This window comes from Sander lucioperca, chromosome 23 (genome assembly GCF_008315115.2).
Source record: "Sander lucioperca isolate FBNREF2018 chromosome 23, SLUC_FBN_1.2, whole genome shotgun sequence".
Taxonomy (NCBI): domain Eukaryota; kingdom Metazoa; phylum Chordata; class Actinopteri; order Perciformes; family Percidae; genus Sander; species Sander lucioperca.
In genome coordinates, this window is record NC_050195.1 from 4,715,660 (window position 1) to 4,740,313 (window position 24,654).

Sequence of the window (24,654 nt, forward strand, 5' to 3'; positions counted from 1 at the left end):
AGTTATAAATGTTTTTTCGTTCATATTTTAGTTTCTTGTAGTAATGTAGTCTGCAGTCAGAAGAGACTTTAGTCTGGCTATCACCATCAGGCTGGTTTAGTCTAAAGAGACTTGTGTTTGTTAAAAACTGTAGAAATGTCCAGTCAGTTGTTAAGGCGTTTGTCACTTACCACTACCGAGAAGTGTTCCGCAATCTTCAGCAACTGCTCCTTAGTACAACGCCCCAACGCCTCCTCAGACGCAATAAACGCATCACACTCCGCCATTACAACAAACTACAACCGACAAAACAAAACCACAGCAACAGACCCAGCAAGACGGTGCAACGTCCCCGTGTGCATTAAGAGGACTAACCCCCACCTGGTATGGCGCTTCCCCGCTATCTAGATCAACCCAGCTAACTAACTCAACCCTAGTCTTCATGCAGCTACTTGTGGTGGGTACTTATGCACTAACGACCGCTGGCTAGGGAGAGCAACTAGCACGCTAGCCACCCTCCGAAAACCACGGACATGCTCCCAAGCCAAAAGCTTCACCCACGTTCGCCACAACACTATCAAGAATCAGCTCAACAAGCCCAAAAATGGACCGTCGCTACAGCCTACAAGAGAAAACTCCACCCACAACAACCAACAGCACGCACACGAGGACCCACACCAGCCACCCGGACCACCTGTCGACCGTAGCCCCAACAAACAACTTATACAACAAAACAAAAAAGACACCAACAAAGTCAACACAAATGCCAGAAAGCAAGCCCTCACTACCCCGCTCAACCAGCCAAACCAACATACAGCACCACAGCACTACCAAACGAGCAAACAAGCAAACAATAACCAAAGCACAAAAAAAATAAATAAATAAATATTTCTTACCAGTCCGACGGGCTGCCACGCTCCCAACAAACTAAACCACAGCAAACACTAACCGAACACAAAAACCGGCACGAGCCCCCATTTTATCATAACCTGGCTCAAGGGCCATGACAAAAGAGGGAGCGAGGCATCGTAAATTATCAAAAATTATTTATTTAACAAAAGAATAAACTAAACATATCTTTTTATAATGTGCAAAGTGTGTCTCTGTAACTGAAATAAACTCAAAACAAGATGTGGCAGGCAGGATGATCAGGCCATGGTTGGTTGGTTGATGTCTGGATTGCCGTGAGGAGCGAGAGCGTAGTCTGACCAGGTGGAGCTTTATCACCTCACAGCTCACAGGTGCACCAGATCTGCAATCAACTCAAAGGAGAAGTATCACTCCTACAGGTAGGCCCCACCAGACCACACAGGGGCCGTCACACACACACACACACACACACACACACACACACACACACACACACACACACACACACACGCACACTCACACACACATAGAGACACACTCACACACACACACACACACACACACACACACACACACACACACAAACACACTCGCACACACACGCACACGCACACTCACACACACATAGAGACACACTCACACACACGCACACTCACACACACATAGAGACACACACACACACACACACACACACACACACACACACACACACACACACACACACACACACACACACACACACACACACACACACACACACACAAACACACTCGCACACACGCACACGCACACTCACACACACATAGAGACACACACACACACACACACACACACACACACACACACACACACACACACACACACATACACGCACACTCACACACACATAGAGACACACTCACACACACGCACACTCACACACACATAGAGACACACACACACACACACACACACACACACACACACGCACACTCACACACACATAGAGACACACTCACACACACACACACACACACACACACACACACACACACACACACACACACACACACACACACACACATACACGCACACTCACACACACATAGAGACACACTCACACACACGCACACTCACACACACATAGAGACACACACACACACACACACACACACACACACACGCACACTCACACACACATAGAGACACACTCACACACACACACACACACACACACACACACACACACACACACACACACACACACACACGCACAATATAAGATAAATGAAATCACCATCACCAAACCCACCAGACTCCATGTAAATAATCAGTGGTTTTATCATCGGAAAACACACTTTATTCAATGTGGACAGAAAAACAATAAAACTATCAAAAGCCGTCTTGGTTCATCTTTCCACTGTTCCAACAATCACCACTCTGGTTTGGTTGAAATAAACCCTTAATTCACCCATTTACATGTGGAGATATGCTGGCTCTATACACGCTAAAAGTCCTGATTATTTACATGGAGTCTGGCTCTATACACGCTAAAAGTCCTGATTATTTACATGGAGTCTGGCTCTATACACGCTAAAAGTCCTGATAATTTACATGGAGTCTGGTGGGTTTGGTGATGGTGAATTCGGGGCTGTTTCATGTTTGATGTTAAACTAAAAGGATCTTACTCTTTAGCTAAAAGCTCTATCTCTGTAGGGATCATTTCCAGTCAGTGTGGTGTCTCTGTGCTGGACCAGAGAAAGGTCCTTTCTTCTAATTGCAGCCACCCAAGAAATCCGACGTCTCCTTGTCACATCAGATACGTGCTTTTTCCATGTAGGGAAACGACAAAACTTTAACACATGGTTCCTACGGTTTCCACGACAATCGTATGAGACACTTGAGCAGTTTTTTACACAGCAGTGTTTTCCAAAAAACAAGTTCCTCTGCTACCAACACAAACAATGAAGGCGTGCTGGCCATGGATGTATTCAGAGAACGGTGCTGGTGGTATCCTCGCAAAATGGCAGAAGGGGGATCTCTGGGGGCGGGGCGCTGTGTAGTGACGACATCTCCTCATTCTCAATAGAAAGAGAGGGAACTTAACCTCAGAGTCAGTTACTATGGCAACTTAACCTCAGAGTCAGTTACTATGGTAACTTAACCTCAGAGTCAGTTACTATGGGAACTTAACCTCAGAGTCAGTTACTATGGTAACTGAGTCTGTGACCCTAACCTGGTCGGGAGCAGGTTTTCTTCTCTCAGTCTCCTCCCTCTGACACAGCGCTCTCTTTCATTTCCTCATTCATTCATTCATTCATTCATTCATTCATTCATTCATTCAGTCTGTATCAGGTGTATTTAGACCAGTTTGTTATCTGCATGAATATAAAAACAGTGTTGGTTTATTAACCATGTTAGGCAGACTATAAAACATTTTATTCTCAAAACATGGCATTTCCTTTAGTGGAGGATCCCGTTGATGAAGAAGCTGTATTACTCCTCAGGGAGTTAAACATACGTCTGGAGATGATATTGAGGCCCCGACTATAGATGTATTTTCATCTCCAGATACTAGCCTATACCTATCTGAGCGGTATGGTTTTTCTTCCCAGTCTATCAGTTATGTAGCATACATAGCTTATCGTCCTCATATCACTAACGTCCCCCATCGTTAACATGCTCTACATCCCAGCACATTCTTTGTGTCACATCACGTTTTTTCTGCAAACGTCAGTTTTCTTTACAACATTGTTGATGTGGAGCATATTAGTAAAGCCACTGTAGCAAAGCTCCATCAGAAGAGTGTGACTCTCTCTGAAACGTGTTTTAAACGTTTGTGTAGTGTTCCCTGGACACAAACCAGTGAGAGACATTAAAAAGGAGCTCCACAGTATTGCAGGTGAATGATGTAAACCCTTTGAAATAAAAGATTATGAATTATAGTTCTGTTGATGATGGTGCTGCAGCCTCAGAATGGGATTAGTAGGCCTAGGACTTTTTCGCCTGCAGGATTGCACCTAAATGTAATATTATACTTATGATTAACTATTATATTAATAGACTATATTGGAACTCACGCATTTACTCTAGCAGCAATTATCTCCCATGTAAATTCTCTATTTTGCAGCAGCTGCTGTGTTGCTTTTTTAACTAAATACATGGTCAAACTCGCTGTATGTGTGCATGAGTATTTCCACCGACCAGTTTGTTTGTGGTTGTTGCCATGGTGAATCGTAGTATCATGGCTCCATTCATGCTGCCTTTTTATAGTGGTGGTGCACGGGACAGACAACTTTAAGATTTATTCTTCAATATGATGCAAAATTAAATCAATATTCAAAAATGTGTTTACATGTGAAACGCATTTATAATAAAATATAAATAAAAGAAATAGGGCTGCACAATCTGTAGAAAAAGTCATATTGTGATTTACAATACTATGATTACAAAAATAAATACACCAAACAGTAAATAAAAAATGTCTTGCAGAAGAAACCCAGAAAACCCTCAACATGTTGGGTTCCTTAAAAAAGTTCAACAAAATATATAGAATATAAAAACATAAAAACATAGTCTATAAAAAGGAAGAAAGGAAGAATTAAAGGAGTAGAGAAAATAAAGAATGAAGAAAGAGAGAAAAGGAAAAGTAATAGAAAAAAAACAAGAGACATGTTAATGTACATTAAACCGTTATCAAATTATCTAAATATTAATCAGAGGTGCCGTTGTACGTCGCCGACGACGGCGTCGGGTTCTAAGGATGGGTGTAGTCAAAGAACTATTGATTAAGTTACTAAATATACTTTGTACAACCTCTTGGTAAAGTCTGAAATCACCAAGCTTCTTAAGACCCAGTGGCTTCTTCTGTTGTTCTTAATGTATTTTTTATTATATAAAGTCTTATTTGTGTATTTAAATTTGTCAATTTTCTTTAATTCTAACCTAAATTACACAGTTTACATTTTAAGAGTCAGAGGGATGAAATTAAAGTCACAAAAGTACCTTTGTTTCATGTAATATATCTTTTTTTTTTTAAATGTATTTAGAAAGAAAACAAAACATGATATCATTAATATAAAAACTGCACATAGAACTAACAACTACTTTTAAACAATACTCATTTTAGGGTAAAGATCATTGATTAGGACGTAGTAATGTTGAGCTACACATTTAAAACATCAACACATCTGATTAGATTCTAAATAGATTTTTATCTTCATCATTTATTCTTTATCCAGATTGGAGAGCTGTGGTTGGTCAGAGATCAGCTGAGCTCCTCTGGTCTCAGTGAGGTCAGAGTCCTGAGTCAACCAGAGGATTGGTTATTATCATCTCCTCCAACATCAAGATCCCAAATGGCTTCTCTTTCTCTAAAGTGTGCTTTGCTTTCCTCTTTTATACACTAACCTAACACACACACACACACACACACACACACACACACACACACACACACACACACACACACACACACCACAGATCAGCTTGATTCTGAGTGTACGTTTGTAGTGTTTAAGTGTGGCACAGTAAAGAAGGCGTAAGTCTACATTTCCTGATCTCTGTGTTTTTGGTTAGATAATCAACATTTTGTCTAATTTCTTTACATTCTTTGTCAAACCATTGATCATCTTTGGGATTCTTAGGTTTATTTTTGGATAGTTCCAATTGTGATGATTTAGCAGTCTGCATGATGATGTGATTGACATGTCTGACTGCATTATTTATGCCTTCTTGACTGTGTACATATGTGGTGTCCAGAAAGGTATCTAGTAGTGTTTGAATTTTGGGTGAGCTGATTGCTTTCTGGAACTCTTCTGTGCTGGTTTCGGCCCATCTGTATGATTTCCTGATATTAAACAGCTTACTGGGCTGTGGGGGGGGGGTGTTGTTGGTCACTGACCTTCTGAGAAACAGTAATTTGGCTGTGGTCAGACAGGGGGGTCAGTGGTTTAACTGTGAATGCACTGAGAGAGAAAGGGTCTATATCTGTTACCATGTAATCAACGGTGCTGTTGCCAAGAGGTGAGCAGAACGTATTTCTACCTAAAGAGTCTCCTCGTAACCTACCGTTGACGATGTACAGACCCAGGCTTTGACAGAGCTGCAGTAACTCTCTGCTGTTCTTATTGATCTGGGCGTCAGAGTTGGAACGAGGAAGGTTAGTTCTGTTTTGTGGATAATTGTGTCCAAATATATGACTGTTACCTAGCTCTGTGTTGTAGTCAGGGAGAGAGCCAGTTCGTGCCTTCAGGTCCCCACAGATTAGCACACTTCCCTGGGCCTGGAAGCTGCAGATCTGCTGATGGAGAAGGGGGAAGATGTCTTCATCATAGTATGGGGAGTCACTAGGGGGAATGTATACAGCACACAGGAAGATGTCTGTCGGAGGGTTAGTGATGTCTTGTTTTATTTTAAGCCAAATGTGTGAGCGTTCATATTTTATAGGGGTGATGTACTTTGATATTTCTTCTTTGTACCAGATAATAATCCCTCCTGAGTCCCTCCCTCTTTTAACAGTAGGGAGTTTGACTGATGACAGCATGATTTCTCTGTAGTTTGGGGGGCAGTGAGTGACAGAGCCGGGTCTACACCAGGTCTCTTGGAGGACGATGATGTCTGTGTCTTTGGTGTTGTCTTTGAATTCAGGGGTTTCACTTTTACATCCAAACAATGAAGAGTTAAGGCCCTGAATATTCCACATGGAGACAGGAAATGGCTTGATTGTTAGCAAATACAAATACAGTTTTAAAAAGACATAAACCTAGTAGTAAGTAATAAGTGAGAGGTAGGGCTGTCCTGGACTAAAGTAGTAATAGTAGTAACTTAATTTAAGTTACACATGTTCTAAATGGTATCTTCTGTTTAGCTATTTGCCGATGAGTTCCAGGGTTAGGGTTAGGGGAATGGGTTAGTTTATGTGAGAGACCGAAACAAATTATGAGTTATTGTGATGACAGAGATGAACTCTTTATTTTTAAGTAATGACCAATAAGAAAAAGGCTAACTCATTCTGCACTGGAAGATAAAAAGTAAATAGAAATAAATTAGTTAAAATAAAATATGAAAAATAAAATAAATCTGGTAATAATAGCCTTATAATTTCAGACCTGAACTGAATAGTCAATCAACTACTTAAGACAAAACAGCCCTAATTAAAAGTGGATAGTATTTAAACTTATACAACTTGAGACTGTTATAAAAACACACTATTCTTCTAAAAATAAGAATAGTGTTTATGACACCTTAGAGTCCCACTTAGCTGATCAGTCTGGAGCATATGAGACTGAGCAGGTGTCTGATCTCCCCCAGGTCTGCAGGGCTGCCAGCACTGGTTGGTGTGAGTGTCTCAGCGTAGCTCCTCTGCCCCGGGTGCTGAGGGTGGTGTTGGGCTGGGCCAGCAGGGTGGGGTCCAGGGGGAGGCCTGGGGAATATGGGCAGGGCGGGTCTCTGTCGGGCTGGTGCTGCTCTGGTCCTGGGGTGGCTGCCTTGTGTATAAGAAGGTGGAGGGTGGTGGGGGCTGGTAGAGTGATGGGGGCTGGGTCTGTGAGGTGGTGGAGGGTGGTGGGGGCTGGGTCTCACAAATGTCCCATTGGCATCTATAAGGATAATGGTCTCAGCATCACTGGTTTTCTTTTGCTCTCCAGATGTTTTAGGCTTGTTGGTAGTGGCCTCTCTATGTGGGTCGGTGGTGGAGGGGGTGGGCATTACTGCAGGTTGTTGTGATGGTCTGGTCTTGGTTAGGGTGGAGGTGGATAGCTGTGGTTCAGGTTGAGGGGGGCTGTTGATGGTGATGGAGGGTTGTGGTTGGTGTTGGCAGCTCTCAGACTGTGGAGCTGCTCCTTGAGGCTGAGGGTGGTTTGCTCTCTCAGGTGCAGCTCCTCTCTTATAGCAGTGATTTCTCTGTCCATGGCCTGTCTGTCCTGCTGCAGCTCCTCTCTTACAGCAGTGAGCTCTGTTCTCAGAGCTTCTCTGTCCTGCTGCAGTTCCTGGACCTCTCCTCTTAGCTCCTGTATGGAGGCCTTCATCTTGTTCCTCACCTGGCTGAGTTGGTCTCTTAGCTGCTGTGTGGATTCAGTGGATGTCTGTTTGTAAAGCAGTAGCTCCTTCAGTTCCACCAGCTCTACTTCTTGCAGAGACAGACTCTTTCTCATTTCATTTCGAGTCTAAAAGCCACCATGGGCTTAGCGGATAACGGTGGTACTGCACCCCATGGCCCAGAAAGACTTTTCACATAGACTTTGCATGGCGAAAGAAATGTCTATATTTCAGCGGATAATTTGTTTCTGGGTATATCAACTTACCAGCCCGAACACTGAAAGGGTCCTTGTTTAAAACGTTACGTTTTTAACATTTTTAACATTCACTAGAAGTGAATCCAGAATTATTAAATTTGGCATGATGAACGCGCATAGTGCATAGTGCGCATAGACATAGTGATTACATCGCCTTGGTTCTCTCTTATGATCCATCCGAGGGCTGTATGCTGTAAAGCTTGTAACGTGGATGAGAGCTGAAGCCATGGATGAGCTCTGTTCACCAAACTGCAGGCTAACAGCTAGCTAGTAGCACAACATAATTATTAAATCTCCTTGGTTGTCTAGCTAAATATATCTATCGTTTATTTAGCTAAGCATGTAAACGATTGGGAACAACGAAAACAATGTTTAACGTTAGTGAATATTTTAGACAATGAAAACGGCGAGTTCATGAGTTCGCCAGTAAGAGACGACAGAGAAGCTCATGAACGCGCATGTTGCTACCGGTTGCTACGACAACGCAAACAAATTGTTGCTAGTGCGCATGCCCATCGTGAGCCAACCAGCGTTATGGGCCAACAATGCGGAAGAGCCGAGCTCCATGTTTGCTTTATGCGCTTTTGAGCACTCTCATTGGAACGTACGGGGCTTCCCGCCAAACACTGGATCCAGTTCTCTTAATACATCCATGCTCCCTCTGCTGCTACCAAAGCCCGTCTACGGAAATCCGTTCCACTCCCTATTAAGCCCCATTGTACCTACTTTGGTTGCAGTTCCACCAGAGTTCCACTGGGGGTGATCACGGTCCAGTGCAAAATGAATGGGACTCTATGGAGCTAGACGGCTAAATTTGTCTCTTTCGCCTGATTATCGATGAGAAATCTCAGATTTGATTGTAGTTTTTGCAAGTTCAACATGGATTATAGGTCGAAAGTTGAATGAACGAGTACTTATGCCCTTTTGATTTGTTACAGGTTGAGTCGTTGTTGCCCATAACACGCTAGCATTCTGCTAATGAATGCTGATTGGTCAGTGAAGGACTGATTACGATCGGAGATCCCGCTTGACGGCTTCCGAAGCAGAACCAGAATGCCAGAGTGTATATTTCGGCGTGGTCTTTAAAACATTAGCAAACCTCTTTCTAGCACGTGTATTGACAGGGAGAGTCTAACCTGTCAGCTGTGTAGTATTAACAGGGGGAGTCTAACCTGTCAGCTGTGTAGTATTAACAGGGAGAGTCTAACCTGTCAGCTGTGTAGTATTAACAGGGAGAGTCTAACCTGTCAGCTGTGTATTAACAGGGAGAGTCTAACCTGTCAGCTGTGTATTAACAGGGAGAGTCTAACCTGTCAGCTGTGTAGTATTAACAGGGGGAGTCTAACCTGTCAGCTGTGTATTAACAGGGAGAGTCTAACCTGTCAGCTGTGTAGTATTAACAGGGAGAGTCTAACCTGTCAGCTGTGTAGTATTAACAGGGGGAGTCTAACCTGTCAGCTGTGTATTAACAGGGAGAGTCTAACCTGTCAGCTGTGTATTAACAGGGAGAGTCTAACCTGTCAGCTGTGTAGTATTAACAGGGAGAGTCTAACCTGTCAGCTGTGTTGTCGATGCCTCGAGAGAAAAAAGGAAGCGACTCAGAGCTCGCCGTAAAGCAGAATCTCTGGCCGTATATGTGTATGACGTCATTGACATTTTAAAAGGCTTTTTAGAACAAAAAAGCCACTTTCAAAAAATCTACCACCCAGCAGTGTGTATTTTCTTAGCCTCCCCTTTCAAATGCAACATTCAAATTACTAGACAAAAAATTATATCCTGAGAAAAGTGGATTTTGAGGGGTATAGCTCCATAGAGTCCCATTCATTCTGCACTGGCCTGTGAGCGCCCCCTATATGGAACTCTGGTGGAACTGCAACCAGTTCAGAAGCCGGAAGTAACGAGAGAGTGGAACTTCTTCCCATATTAGAAATTCTTTGCTGCTACTTAGCACGCTATGTTAAGTTAGCACAGGCTAGCCTTGGTTTCTTGAGGTAGAAATTTGAAATGTAACTATTGTGGGTATGAAGGAAGCTTACCTTACTACTCTATTACAGCTTCTCTTGAGTGGGAAGGAGACGGTGCTAGCCTTTGGTGGTTTTTTACTTTGGTTTGGAGCCTTTTGGTCCTTAGCTTAGTGTAGCATAGCCTTCGTGCTCCTCTTCTCTGTCCGTAGATGTTGTTAGCAGAGTTAGCTGTTGTTAGCAGAGTTAGCTGTTGTGTTAGCAGAGTTAGTTGTTGTTAGCAGAGTTAGCTGTTGTGTTAGCAGAGTTAGCTGTTGTTAGCAGAGTTAGCTGTTATGTTAGCAGAGTTAGCTGTTATGTTAGCAGAGTTAGCTGTTGTTAGCAGAGTTAGCTGTTGTTAGCAGAGTTAGCTGTTGTGTTAGCAGAGTTAGCTTGTCTCTGTCTTCACTTGTCTTGCCTTATTAAATCTTTTCCTTGATGATTTTCTTTCCAAAAGTCTTCTTGCAGTTTTCCTCTTGTTAAGGTTTAATATTTTGAGAATTTAGTAGGTTTATCTCAGTTTAAAACTATTTATTTGTCATTTCTGTAGCAGCTTCAATAAAACATGTCTGCTCTCTCTCTCTCTCTCTCTCTCTCTCTCTCTCTCTCTCTCTCTCTCTCTCTCACTCTGTCTCCCTCTCTCTCATTAACATTAACTTCCACTCAGTCGGTCTGCTTCTGCAACGTTTTCTTTTTTACAGAGGCAGAGTTAATGCACACTGTAAACATGACTGTAACACAGTGTATTCATCAGTTATTTCTCCCCAGCTAAATATGTTATGGCCCCTGACACACCAACCAGACGGCCGACCGTCGGCAGTAAAGTCAGTCAGACTGATCAGTCGGGTCCCCGAGGTTCAAAAAATGCCTCAGAACCCACTGAGGAGACGCCGACTTGAGCGTACGCTCTGCACGTGCACGAAACGTAATACGTCTCCATAGCAGCAGGCGGCGCTGCTCTGTACTGTTTCCATTAACAGTCTGATTATTTACCAGAAAATAAAAACCGGCAGCTGATTGGACGAACGCGTCACGTGGGTCTTTTTTCTCCAGAAATTCACAGCCAGCCATATTGGACTAAAATAGTTCACCGAAACGTGTTTCTGAAAACATTTGAAGAGAGAAATAGGCCGTGCAGTTGCTGAATCTGTCTTCATTTCAGATCAACAAAGGTCAGTTTAAAAGATTTTCGTCAGATTTTGAGCGGCTCATCCGCTCGTCATTTCCTGGTGAGTCCCGACTGCCTTCTCCAGACTGAACATGTCAGGTCGGCCAAAATGAACGCCGACAGCTGCTCCAACGGCCGACGGCACGGAACACACCGAACAGACTCGAGTCACCGACCTCCCCAAACAGTCCGACGGCCGATTATCAGGTTGGTTGTGTGAGGACGGTTGCCTCCGCCGAAGTCCATTAATACCTGACAATGGACACCTCGTCGGGCATTAACCCGCTTATACCATGGTCACTTGCCAAATAACATATTTTTAAAACATTAGTTCATATTTTAATTAGTTTTACAATCGAAATCTAAAGTTTAACCAAACAATAACTCCTGGTTAAATACTCCTGGTACTACTTCCCTGGTTACGCCTGACGGTTTGACTAATACTTGGAACAATCATTCCCATCCATCAGGTTCTTATGCAATGCAAACGTTGTTCACTCCCCCAGGAATTAGGAAGGACCTTAGATACGACTTGCCTCCCTTAGCAACTGGAGATATTTATATAGTCCGCTCAGCTGATAGAACCTTCAGTTCAGCTACGAGCCAGAAAGCTAACGCTATGCTAGCAAGATCCAAAGTCAATAACATTGTGTACAGTTGGCAATCAGTAAAAATAATTTGACAGTATGTTGAACAACAAGACAAGCTAGCTATCAGCCATGTCATTGTCCCCAAAACAATATAACAACTTTTACGAACAATTTGATCCGTGATGTGTAACGTTACCGTCGGCTGCAGCGGCGCAGCCTGAAGCAGCGACATGAACAGTGAACGGGATGTGAGATAACGTTATTCACTGTGAAACAAAGTCAGTCCAGAGCGGCAGTAGAACTTGATTCCTGCAGCCTGTGTGTGTTAGCGCCATCCTGTGGTGTCCAGAGGACGAGATGGAAATAATAAATCCACATTGCCTTTTTGATTTAATGTAGCGCATTCATTTAGAACGGTAAACAGTCAGTTTCACTGGTACTCCTTTAGTAGGTGTCCTGTATCACTTTTTTATGGACACCCTGCAGCCAATCAGAATCGAGTATTCACCCAGACCATGGTATAAAAGGTCAACAACCATTGAGGTGTTAATAATTGTACAATCCTCCCAAATTATAGTACCAGTTTACTGGAGAGAACACAAATTGTGTTATTAGAATGCCAAATAAAATGCACATGGAAGAGGAACCAACACGGTCCTGTTACAGAACACACACACACACACACACACACACACACACACAGACACTCATACGCACACACACACACACACACACACACACACACACACACACACACACAGACACTCATACACGCACACACAAGCACACACGCACACACACGCACACACACACACACACACACACACAGACACACACAGACACACGCACAGACACATACACACACAGACACTCATACACACACACACATACACACACACACACACACACACACACTAATTGAAACCAATCAGTCAAACATTATTGTAAATAGAACAAGTAGAACTTTGTAGCGTCTCTGACTTGAATTAGTTCACCAGTTTGATATCTGATGAACTTTTAAAGCCAACATTTCCTGTGATCTGCTGTCATGGTTGGTCACTCTGAACTCAACTAAGGATGTTAAATATCTCTGTAACTTAGTTAGCATGGCCTTATGAATGATGACAGGCAGAGGTGGGACAAAGTCATTGTTATGCAAGTCACAAGTAAGTCTCAAGTCTTTGCCCTCGAGTCCCGAGTCAAGTCGAGTCAAAGATGAGGCAAGTCCCGAGTCGAGTCACAAGTCAAAGCCAACAAGTCTCAAGTCGAGTCCAAAGTCCTACCATTTTAGTTTCGAGTCATTTCAAGTCATTTCAGTTTCAGTGTATGCAATATTAAGAATATTTTCACTGCTTCAAAAGTCATAAGAAAGCCCTTTCTCTCAAGAAACTGAAGTCATATGCTTTATAGCAGTGGTTTTCAAAGTGGGGACGGGGACCCCTGGGTGCCGCGAGGGGGTGCTAGGGGGGCCATGGCAAGTTGGCATGAAAAGTATAGCAAAACAAAATAACTGAATAAATTAAATAAATAAAGTAAACCAAATTAAACCAAAAATAAGCTAAACAATATTCCCATTAGTTAACAACTGCACTATAATAATCTATTGCATCTCTGAACATTACTACTGTAATCGTTATTATTTTATTACATGGCTTGGTTGAATTCCAATGTAGAATGCGGTCTGTTATTTCTTGATAACAGACCGTTGCCATGAAAAACAGAGCGTTGCTATGGACGCAGTTCGGTTTAGCGGAAGCAGTACAATCGTTTTTAAATCAATAAACTCCTTTTTAAATGAATATTTTGTGTCAAAGTATTTATTTGGTAGGTAGCCATGTAATAAGCGGGATAATGTATAGCGAGGCGGTAGTTATAGCGAATACAACCTGATATGAAAAGGGAAGGCTAATGGTGGATCTACTGTGACTGTGTTATGGTAACGTTACTTTAAAACGGACGCTGACATGATGTTGGCGAGGTTTTCCATCTGAGTGTGCTACACTCATGTACCTCATATAATCAGGGTTCAAAAATCCCTATTTTTGTAAGCATGAACCAGCAAGGGAGACGTGCGTTTACTGTCTCGTTGAGACAGTAAATATGCAGCAGCTAGTATGTTACGGTACATACATCCGATAAGGTGCTTAGCATTCGTTCAAAACTTACCTTTCTTTGTGCAACTTCAGGTGTCGAACAAAGTTGGACGTTGTGGCAGCTCCGTCTGTAATCTTCGACCCGCATGTTTTGCAAATTGCAACTCTTTTTTTGTCGACTACCTCGTAATTTTTATAACCAAACGAAACTACCTTCGGCATCATTTTGCCAACTGGCGCGTTGTTGCTTGTGCTTCATTGGTTGTCTTGCAGCTTGCCTGCTTAGATGCTGTCGAATCAAAACAACGTGGGACTACAGTGATTGGATGTCGTGCAGGCAGCGTGCGTGCTCTCTGCATGCATACAGCTGGTGCACATTTTTTTTCACAGATGCAGATATACTGAGAGCGGCACGGCCGTGTGAACATTTTCTTCCCCTGTTTTCATGGGAAGTAGCAAGTCTTCTCGAGTCAAAAGGCGCAAGTCCAAGTGAAGTCACGACTCATTGATGTTAAAGTCCAAGTCGAGTTGCAAGTCTTTGTACATTTTGTCGAGTCGAGTCTGAAGTCATCAATTTCATGACTCGAGTCTGACTCGATTCCAAGTCACATGACTCGAGTCCACACCTCTGATGACAGGTATGATGACGTCTTTTAGGACCTTTACTGAGGACAGAGGGAGTTGGATGCTGTACAGGTTGGAAAGCCTCTTGAGCTAAATCTGTCATCTGTGATATTGGGCTGTATAAATAAAATGGACTTGACTATGAATGTAGGGAGAGTCAGATTTGAACTGTTAGATTAGTTTCTATGATTAGTGTCCATGTGAGGATAGTGGTGTTTTCTAGAGCTGTACAGGAAGTGAACTAATTAAAGAGCAGATGTGTTCAGAAGACTCATCTCTACCTGAAACATTAGGATGTTAGTGAAGATAAGCTACACTTCATTCACAAGACAATGAAACATGTTGATTTATAATAAACTTTAATAAGATGATCCTGTTTAACCTGTCAACATTACAGCTTACTGTGTGTAATTATTGTAAATGTATTACATTTAGTAAACACGTCTAATTCATGTCAATGCAGCAGAGTAATGTTGAGCTACAGATTTAAAACCTTAATATAACTGAATAACACTAAATAATTCACTCCAAAGTCTTTATTGAAGTAGCAGCATGTTGTCATTAATATTAATTAGAGCTCTTTTTCACTTTTTGTATTTTACAGTTTTTATCCTGATCCTGTTGTGTTCAGGTGTTTCTGTTTTCTAAACCTTCTTCAGCTCTGAACAGATTATTAAACTTTGAATGATTTCAAGCAGGAACATTGTCTTCTAAAGTTACATCATTTATTCTTTATTCAGATTGAGGAGCTGCGGTTTGTCAGAGATCAGCTGTGCTGCTCTGGCCTCAGCTCTGAAGTCCAACCCCTCCCATCTGATGGAGCTGGACCTGAGTGTCAACCAGCTGAAGGATTCAGGAGTGAAGCTGCTGTCTGGTTTTCTGGAAAGTCCAAACTGTAGACTGAAGACTCTGATGTCAGTTCACTGACTCTCTGTAACTATTATAGATCTAATATGTTTAACAATTGAATTTTAATTCATGTACAAACATAATTTACATCCATAAAGTTATAAATGTTCTTTTTGTTCATATTTTTTTTTCTTGTAGTAAATTTAGTCTGCAGTCAGAAGAGACTTTAGTCTGGCTATCACCATCAGGCTGGTTTAGTCTAAAGAGACTTGTGTTTGTTAAAGAAACTGTAGAAAATGTCCAGTTAGTTGTTAAAGTAAATTAATGTTTATAATTGTTGGTAAATTGTCACATATGGTTTTAATTTGCTAATGTTTACTTGCTGAAGTAGAAATATTTATTTGTTTCTGTTAATTTCAGTGTTTTCACAACTGTCTGATCAATGATATTGATTTTTCAGAACACACAGCTGTTTAGAGGATGAATATAGTATTGATCCTTTATTGGCTGACATGATGATGATCCACAATGACAAAATCTCTCTACTCATTTTAGGGAAAATGTCATTGATTAGGACATAGTAATGTTGAGCTACACATTTAAAACATCAACACATCTGATTGGATTATAAATAGATTTTTATCTTCTTTTATTCTTTATTCAGATTGAGGTGGTGCGGTTTGTCAGAGATCAGCTGTGCTGCTCTGGTCTCAGCTCTGAAGTCCAACCCCTCCCATCTGAAGAAGCTGGAGCTGGGTGGCAACAACCTGGAGGAGTCAGACGTGAAGCAGCTGTGTGATCTGAAGGAGAGTCCAGACTGTAGACTGGAGACTCTGGAGTAAGTAGAGGGTTGGATTCAGTCCATGCTGGTTTCAGCAGTATCAAACTAAACCCAGTTAGTATCAAAGCAAAGATCCAGTATTTTCTGTAAACCTCCAACCTTGTCAGTGAAGCTGTGAGAGGAGAGAGAGAACAGTCAGCCAATCAGGCTGTCTGTTCTCTCTGAACCCAACAGCAGTAAATCATCATTAAAGTGAGCAGTGAACGTCTCTCTGTTTCTGCAGTAATGATGCGTTCAGGACTCTCAGCAGTTTATTTCCACTGTGTACTTCAGTGAAATCTGCAGAGTCAACAGTCTTGATGCCCAAAGTCTCTGCAGGTCTGTGAGCTTCACTCCAACACGTTAACATGAGAGCTGAGAGGAAGCAGGCTGCCTACACAGCCGCTCCACTTGGTGTCTGAACAGGACTGAAGTCTGACTGACAGCTGATGAAGGGAGTCTCTGGAAACACTCATTCATCACAGCGGTGATAATGTCATCACTGCATTTTCTTCATTTATTTTATTCCAGGTGAAGTTACAGGGGTCAGTAGCCTGGATGCCAGCTGAACTTAGCCCCCCCACAACATTTGAGGTTGGGAAGTTCAGTCTGGACTGTAACGTTATATGGTCATGTCAGATAGAGAATGACTGAAGAGAGAGAGCGCCCAGCGGCGTTAGAACAAAGCCGTGAATCAGAGAAATAAAACGTGTTTTCGCTGAGTCATCACTAGAAATGCAACTGTAGCAAGCATCTCACTATCACTAACGTTATCCACATTCATATATACACCAAACAAATGATATATCCAGCTACACACAAGTCTAAAAGTCGGTAATTAGGATGGAAGTGCAAAGAGTTGTTGCTATGGAGACGATACACTGTCTCGTCTCGTGTGTTGAGTTCTGTTGCTCTGATTGGTTGTAGGTCTATCCGTTGCTCTGATTGGTTGTAGGTCTATCCGTTGCTCTGATTGGTTGTAGGTCTATCCAATTGAGTGCAGAGACATTTTCTTTCCTGGTTCTGTTGAACCGTGCCCCATAATCACAGCCCAGTGGAGCAGAATCAGACTCATATTCTGACTAGAATCTGAGTATGACCACGTCAGGCTAAGGGGTCAGTGTTTCCCACAGAATTAGATTCTATTTGCGGTGGTAGCTAACCCGGGGTGGGGGGTGCACACTAGGAAAGAGGTGCAGACGTCTTATATTAATTGTACTTCAAATATTTTTGGCAACTTAAATAGCTTAAATAGCCAATCTGCCCCCAGTCCCATCCTCAAGGCTATAAGGGTGCCGGGGCAGTCACAGCACACAATGTCATCTTTCAACTAACAACAACAACATCAATTTGCTCTTTAACAAAACTAAAGATACCACAAGTTGTAATTCTGTTTAACAGCCAGATGCTGTTCACCTCTTGGTGACAAAAAATAAACTAATTGTTTCTGTATATGTTGTTAACTTGTTGAACATGAACAATATTCTAATGTTTGCAACTTACCCAATTACACTAGTGGGGATTGTTTTGTGTCTCTGACACATAAAATAACAATAACAACATAACAAGTGTAATGTTTTCTATTTTGAAATATTGATAAATAAATAGTCAGTGATGTTGAATAGCCTGTAGGCCTACAGTAGTGTAACGGACCGTCCCTACAGTTCAGCAGACATGTGAACCGTGGATTCATTGTAAATGTAACCATCATAGTGTGAAATACAGTTTAACTGATGCTGTTACGTGAACGGGGCTCAGCAGAGAGGTGGAGAGAGACGACGTCTCTGCAGCTTATTCAGGGAGTCAGGTCAATGCTGCTAAAGCACTCACAACAAAGAGTTTCATGTGTAGGCTCCTCCCATATGGCTCGCATCAGGAGTTAACATGAACTGTACCAAAACACGGAAAAGACTTAACGCAGCATACGAGACGTTTTTATTTTTACAGGCTAGACAGCAGCGCAGTCCGCCGCGCAGACAGACAGCAGACAGGCAGACAGCAGACAGACAGACAGACAGCAGTCGGAGCTCCGTGGACGGAGAGCTCTGCGTCCGTCAGCAGCGGTTTCTCGCTGCGCCGCCGGTCCCCAGAGCAACATGGTCACCTGGAGAGTCCGGTACAGTCTGACTCTGCTAACGGAGATACCATCAGCTCTATACAGCGGAGCGTTCAGATCAGTCAGATCAGCGCCAGCAGCATACAGTAGTGACTGTGGATGAGAGGGAGGCTGGCTGCTGAAAATCAGACGTTTTGGAGCTCGTGATATTTCTTTGGCGCCGGCTAAAACCTCTTTAAAGGGCGCCAAAACTTTCTCTATGCAGGAAAAACCCTGAATAAATACCGGTAATAACTTCATAATACTAACCATTAAACTCCAGATGGACTCCAGCCGTCTTCTCTGGGGGGAAAAAGATCGATGTGGGAAAAAGCAACTTCTTCTTCTGTGTGTTAATTAGTGGATCACAAACCATTTGGCCGACATGACTGAAGCGTGGTGTCGCGATGTCATACACCCATGGTTGATGCTGCATGCCCCATGAGAGAGAGAGAGAGAGAGAGAGAGAGAGAGAGAGAGAGAGAGCATATACAGCAGCATTAAATATTTTATATATTTTATTTTAAATATTAAATATTGATTATTATGAATTATTTGTAGGCTTCAGTACTTATGATATCTACAGGTAATGTTTAATTGAATATACACAGAAGGGAAGATTTCTCCATTCTCAGCTGAGGTGGACAGCATAGAGCTGCAGTGTTTTACCATTGTACTTTACACTGCATACATTAGCCTAGCAGCTAGCAGAGTTTCCCTCGGCTCATAGCTTAATACCGTTAACCACCATACTGTTGTGATACGTTGCTTCTTCACCACGGTATGAAAACTACATACAGTCACAGCCCTATTCATCTCTTCTGTTGTCTTCTTCTCTCATCAGATGGAAGTATCCGTAAGAGTGATCAGGAGGAGGATGTTGGAGGATCAGCTGAGTCCTGATGATCCGAGAGCTTGAAGCAGCAGCATCACCTCTAACTGGGCCATGTTACTGGGAGGTAGAGTGGAGAGACTGACTGAGGCTCTGCACGGTTCATCATTAGCAATGACACGTGGTCATGAAAGAAGTATGTCGGGCAAGTTGATTGGCCGACATCAGCCTCTCCTGGTCAGTGACGGTGGCTCTGTCTCCATCAGAATCAGCTGACTCAGCATACGTCAGACTACAGAGTGGAGCCAAGTGTGTAGAGCATATGTTTGCTAACATTTCACATTTTAACATCAATGGTAAACTTCACTGTCGTCGCTGCAGGACAGTCACCTGTTTGCCAGATAAACTTAACTGCACCGCCCGCTGAAACAACCGTTACCTCACAGAGCCCTTTACCCCCCCACAGTAACATCTTCTCTTCTAAATTAACCGTTAACATTTAAACTAACGTTAAGAGGTGAGGTGATTACCACGCTGTCACAGCAATGGAAGAGATTAACTTCACACACTCACACACACACTCACACAGAAACACACACACACAGAGATAGACATACACACTCTCTCTCTCACACAGACACACACACACACACACTCATACACACAGAAACACACACACACACACACACACACACACACACACAGACACCCACACACACATTCTCACATACACACACTCTCACACACACAGACACACACACACACACTCTCACATACACACTCACACAAACACACTCACACTAACACACACACACACACTCTCACACACACTCTCACACACACAGACACACACACACACACACTCTCACATACACACTCACACAAACACACTCACACTAACACACACACACACACACTCTCACACACACTCTCACACACACACAGACACACACACACAGACACTCACACAAACACACACACACTCTCGCACACTCTCACACACACACAGACACACACACACACTCTCTCTCTCACACACACACTTTAGCCCCGTGCTAATAGGGAAGAGTTGGCTCAAGGAGGCGACAGAAGAAGCTCTCAGTAAATGAAAAAGAACTGATATGAATGTAATCAAATTAATAAATCAGTTTGTTGTTGTGTATTTACCATTAATACAATTTGATGACAAAGTGTTTGATGTTTTCCAGGCCAGTGATCTGGATTATTTTGATATATATTTTGTCCCGTTGAACACTGGGCTCCTCCAGCTGGACATGATTGATTCAGATCTTGTGAAGCCAGAGTGACTCAGCAGATTAGGACAGCAGAACTGTAGATTTACAGTCATTTAAACTGCCCTCAGGTTATATTCCTGTTAAGTCTGCCTATCTCTGGATCTCTTTGTGTTGCGTCTCCACGCTGTTGAATGATGAACTGCTGTTAAAGTTGATAATATTCTGTAACTTGAAGGTTGATGTCAGAACTCAGAAGTCTGCCAGTAAGTTTAATTCTCATTCTCATCAGTGCTGGATTATATTTCTGTATATTTGTTCTTTCTTCTGTATGTTTACGTTCTTATTTCATATGAGTCATTACATCCTGTATCACTGTAATAAAAGTATGAAAATGGGGATCAACCCAACATCACTTTCTCTAAATGCCACATCCTTCAAATCAAAGAGAGCAGGTCTAAATCAACTGTTGGCTTTGGGCCCCTTAGATGTCAGAGCTGCCATTAAATGTGGAAAGTCCAGTTCAGACCAAAGACCAGCGGAGACTTTAGTCTCCTTGTTAGTCTCCGGTCTGCAGAGCTCTGAAAGCTGCCAGTTTCAACCAATCAGACGAGACGCTGTATCATCTCCATGGAAACCACTCTCTGGAGAGAGAGAGAGAGGGAGAGAGAGAGAGAGAGAGAGAGTGAGGGAGAGAGAGAGAGAGCGAGAGAGTGAGGGAGAGAGAGAGAGAGAGGGAGAGGGAGACAGAGAGAGAGAGGGAGACAGAGAGAGGAGAGAGAGAGGGAGAGAGAGAGAGAGAGCGAGGGAGAGAGAGAGAGCAAGGGAGAGAGAGAGAGAGAGAGAGAGAGAGGGAGACAGAGAGAGGAGAGAGAGAGAGAGAGTGAGGGAGAGAGAGAGAGCGAGAGAGAGAGAGGAGAGAGAGAGAGAGCGAGGGAGAGAGAGAGAGAGGGAGAGAGAGAGAGAGCGAGGGAGAGAGAGAGAGAGAGAGAGAGAGAGAGAGGAGAGAGAGAGAGAGCGAGGGGAGAGAGAGAGATGAGGCGAGAGAGAGAGAGAGAGAGAGGAGATAGAGAGCGAGAGAGATAGACGAGAGTAGAGATATAGCGAGAGCGAGAGAGAGAGAGAGAGAGAGAGAGAGAGAAGGAGAGAGCGAGAGAGAGAGGGAGAGAGAGACAGAGAGAGAGAGAGAGAGAGAGGACTTCTGCTCTAACTTCAGTCATTTTTGTAGCTGGATATCATTTGTAGCATCTTAAAATATGAATGAGGAGAGTGATAGTGAGATTATTTGTAGCATCTTAAAATATGAATGAGGAGAGTGATAGTGAGATTATTTGTAGCATATTAAAATATGAATGAGGAGAGTGATAGTGAGATTATTTGCTACAGCTGCATTTCTAGTAGAGATGAAACAGAGAAAACTATGTTTTATTTCTCTGATTCTAACGCTGCTCAATATCAATATTAACTTGTGAAAGTATTGAAGTATTTGCAGTATTAGAACTGTGTGTCTGACATCTGGACAACATGTTGAGCTTGTGTTTACAATTTCTATTAAAATGAAAACCATGAAGTTTATAAAGTAGCGGTTAGCCTTTACATTACGTGTTGTAGTAAACAAAGGATTTTAACTTTTACAAGTTTGATAAAAACGTCAGTTTTCTTTCATAAGTTCACCTGTTCTGTGTTTTTCATGTTGTCCACTTTTAAGATTTATTCATAACATGCTAGTGCTAGTCAGTCACATTTTGAATCAATATTTTAGTCAGAGTTATTAGAAATGGATTCTAACTTCTCCTGTTGTCCTCCCCCCCACTAAGCTACTTTGGTTTTCTCGTCCAAATTACATTTTTCGTCGTTTTTGTAACTTTCGTAAAAAAGATGTTTTTCTCACTTTTCTTCTGCACTTTTTTGACTTTTTTGTTTTTTTTTCCTCAATGTTTTTTAAACTTTTTCCGTCATTTTGTCACTTTTTTCAGCGTACTTTTATCAATTTTTTTTCAAATGTTATAAAATTGTATAAATCACCCAAAGTCAAAGAAAGTAGTGAACTGATCATTTATTTAACTTGTAAAGAGCGTCGTATGGAACCATCCAGGTTATTATTTTGGACATTTTGGTTGATAGAAACCCAAATGTCTGATGTAGAAACTTTTAGAAAATGGGTCAGATTTGACCCGAGGACATCAGGAGGTTAATAAAGATTACAAGAACAAAGCTGAGTCAGCATCACACTGTCAACAGGAAATGGATTATATATATATATATATATATATATATATATATATATATATATATATATATATATATATATATATATATATATATATATATACAGTAAATGACTATGTGCAGGGACACCCCTGTACCTGGCGGCGTATTGAGCTGGCCCATGTCACGTGACAGGAGACGAGCGAATGAGACAGAGCCGACAGCAACACAGCCAAGGGCCTGAAAATGTGTATGTTTTTGTTCATAATTAATTTATTTCATTCATATTTATGTTAATTATTTTAATTTAAATTTTATTATGTATCGACCATGATAATTTTGTATAAATGGTCTGTATTTGTCTTGTGATTTGTCTTAAATGTAATAATATTTTTACTGACAAAAATTGCCAATAAGAAATTAACGGTATCGGTATCGATGAAAATGCAAGAAAAAGTATCGCTATCGTATTGAATCCTAAAAGTGTGGTATCGCCCATCCCGACCACGCACCGTCGCCCCGGCTGCGTTTGCGTCTTATCGCCGTCCTGACCAATAAGAGGAGGGAATGTTCTTGCATGATTTGTAAGGACGCATTTCGGTTTATGTACCGTATTTTCCGGACTATAAGTCGCTCCGGAGTATAAGTCGCATCAGTCAAAAAATGCGTCATGAAGAGGAAAAAAACATATATAAGTCGCACTGGACTATAAGTCGCATTTATTTAGAAATTGATTTCACAAAATCCAAGATCAAGAACAGACATTTAATCTGGAAAGGCAAGTTATTCAACTACACAGTAGCACACAGAACAAGGGGCTGAATACGGTAGGTGTCCGGTATGTTAACGTAACACATTAACAGTTATTCAACTATACAACAGAATACAGAACAACTACCAGGGCGTGGAGACGTAACTGCAGCGTTGACGTGCATCTACATCTGTGGACTCGTTCCTCCAGCTCTGGCCATCTTGCTTTCAGTCCGCGATTAGCCGACTAGCTTTCTTTGTTTCCTTTATTGCAGTAAGACTAACCTTTTCGCCAGTCCCTCACAAGTTTCTCTCTCACTCCAAACTTTCTTTCTGCTGCTCAATTACCGTTTTCGGCTGCATATTTTACTACCTGCAGTCACCTGCAGTTTCTTTTCTTTCTCAGTTGTCTTTAGGAGCAGCATATAGTTGTCAGAAGCCTAGAGCGCCTCTGGCGGCTTTAGACGGTAATGTTTCCAGCATGAAATAACATTTAAAAACGTGAAATTATAAATATTTTGATATATAAGTCGCACCTGACTATAAGTCGCAGGACCAGCCAAAGTATGAAAAAAAGTGCGACATATAGTCCGGAAAATACGGTAACTCATCAACTGATTCAGACCAAAGCAAACGAACTACAGGTGTAAAGACGCCCTTAACGCAGGAAAAACCTGCACCGGTGTAGATTTCGGATTTATTTAGCAAAGGGTATATTTGTCTCCCCTCAAAAAAATATACAACAACCCACTACCCCAAGAGAGGTTCAGGGGGCTCAGAACATGTACGTAAAACAAAGAACTGTGCTACATCTGGGGGTTAAAGACACAACAGCAGCGGGGGGAATATGGATATTATAGATTTTGACTGTCATGTCGTTTATGTAGATTTAAACTTTGGAGATTTTTCATGATGTTTTGAATATGCAGAAAGTTTAGAACAATGCAAGAGAATAACCGTAGTTTGATGCTGAAAAGGCTTCGAAGATGTAACACAGAATTGGAAAATGTAAACTTTACAAAACAGGCAAAACAGACCGGGTCAACTTTGACCTGGGAAGACAAAACAAGGGTTAAACAAAAGCTGCACCCTTGGTGCCCACAGTGTTACGTGAAAAGAATCTGGAGCAAAGGTCCCACCAGACTCCATGTAAATAATCACTACTTTTATCATCGTGAAACACACTTCATTCAAAGTGGACAGAAACTAAATCAAACTACCAAGCCGGGGGCTTAATATTATTCACTTGTAAGGTAATTCACTTCATATA

At 42.1% G+C, this 24,654-nt stretch overlaps 1 long non-coding RNA gene across 1 annotated transcript; it reads left to right on the forward strand.

The window, feature by feature from the left end:
* The first annotated feature begins 15,787 nt into the window (after positions 1 to 15,787).
* On the forward strand, positions 15,788 to 19,591 carry LOC116061927. The gene is made up of 2 exons (XR_004107851.2): positions 15,788 to 16,285; positions 19,207 to 19,591. It is a non-coding gene; the product is annotated as an uncharacterized LOC116061927 (long non-coding RNA).
* Positions 19,592 to 24,654: the final 5,063 nt, after the last annotated feature.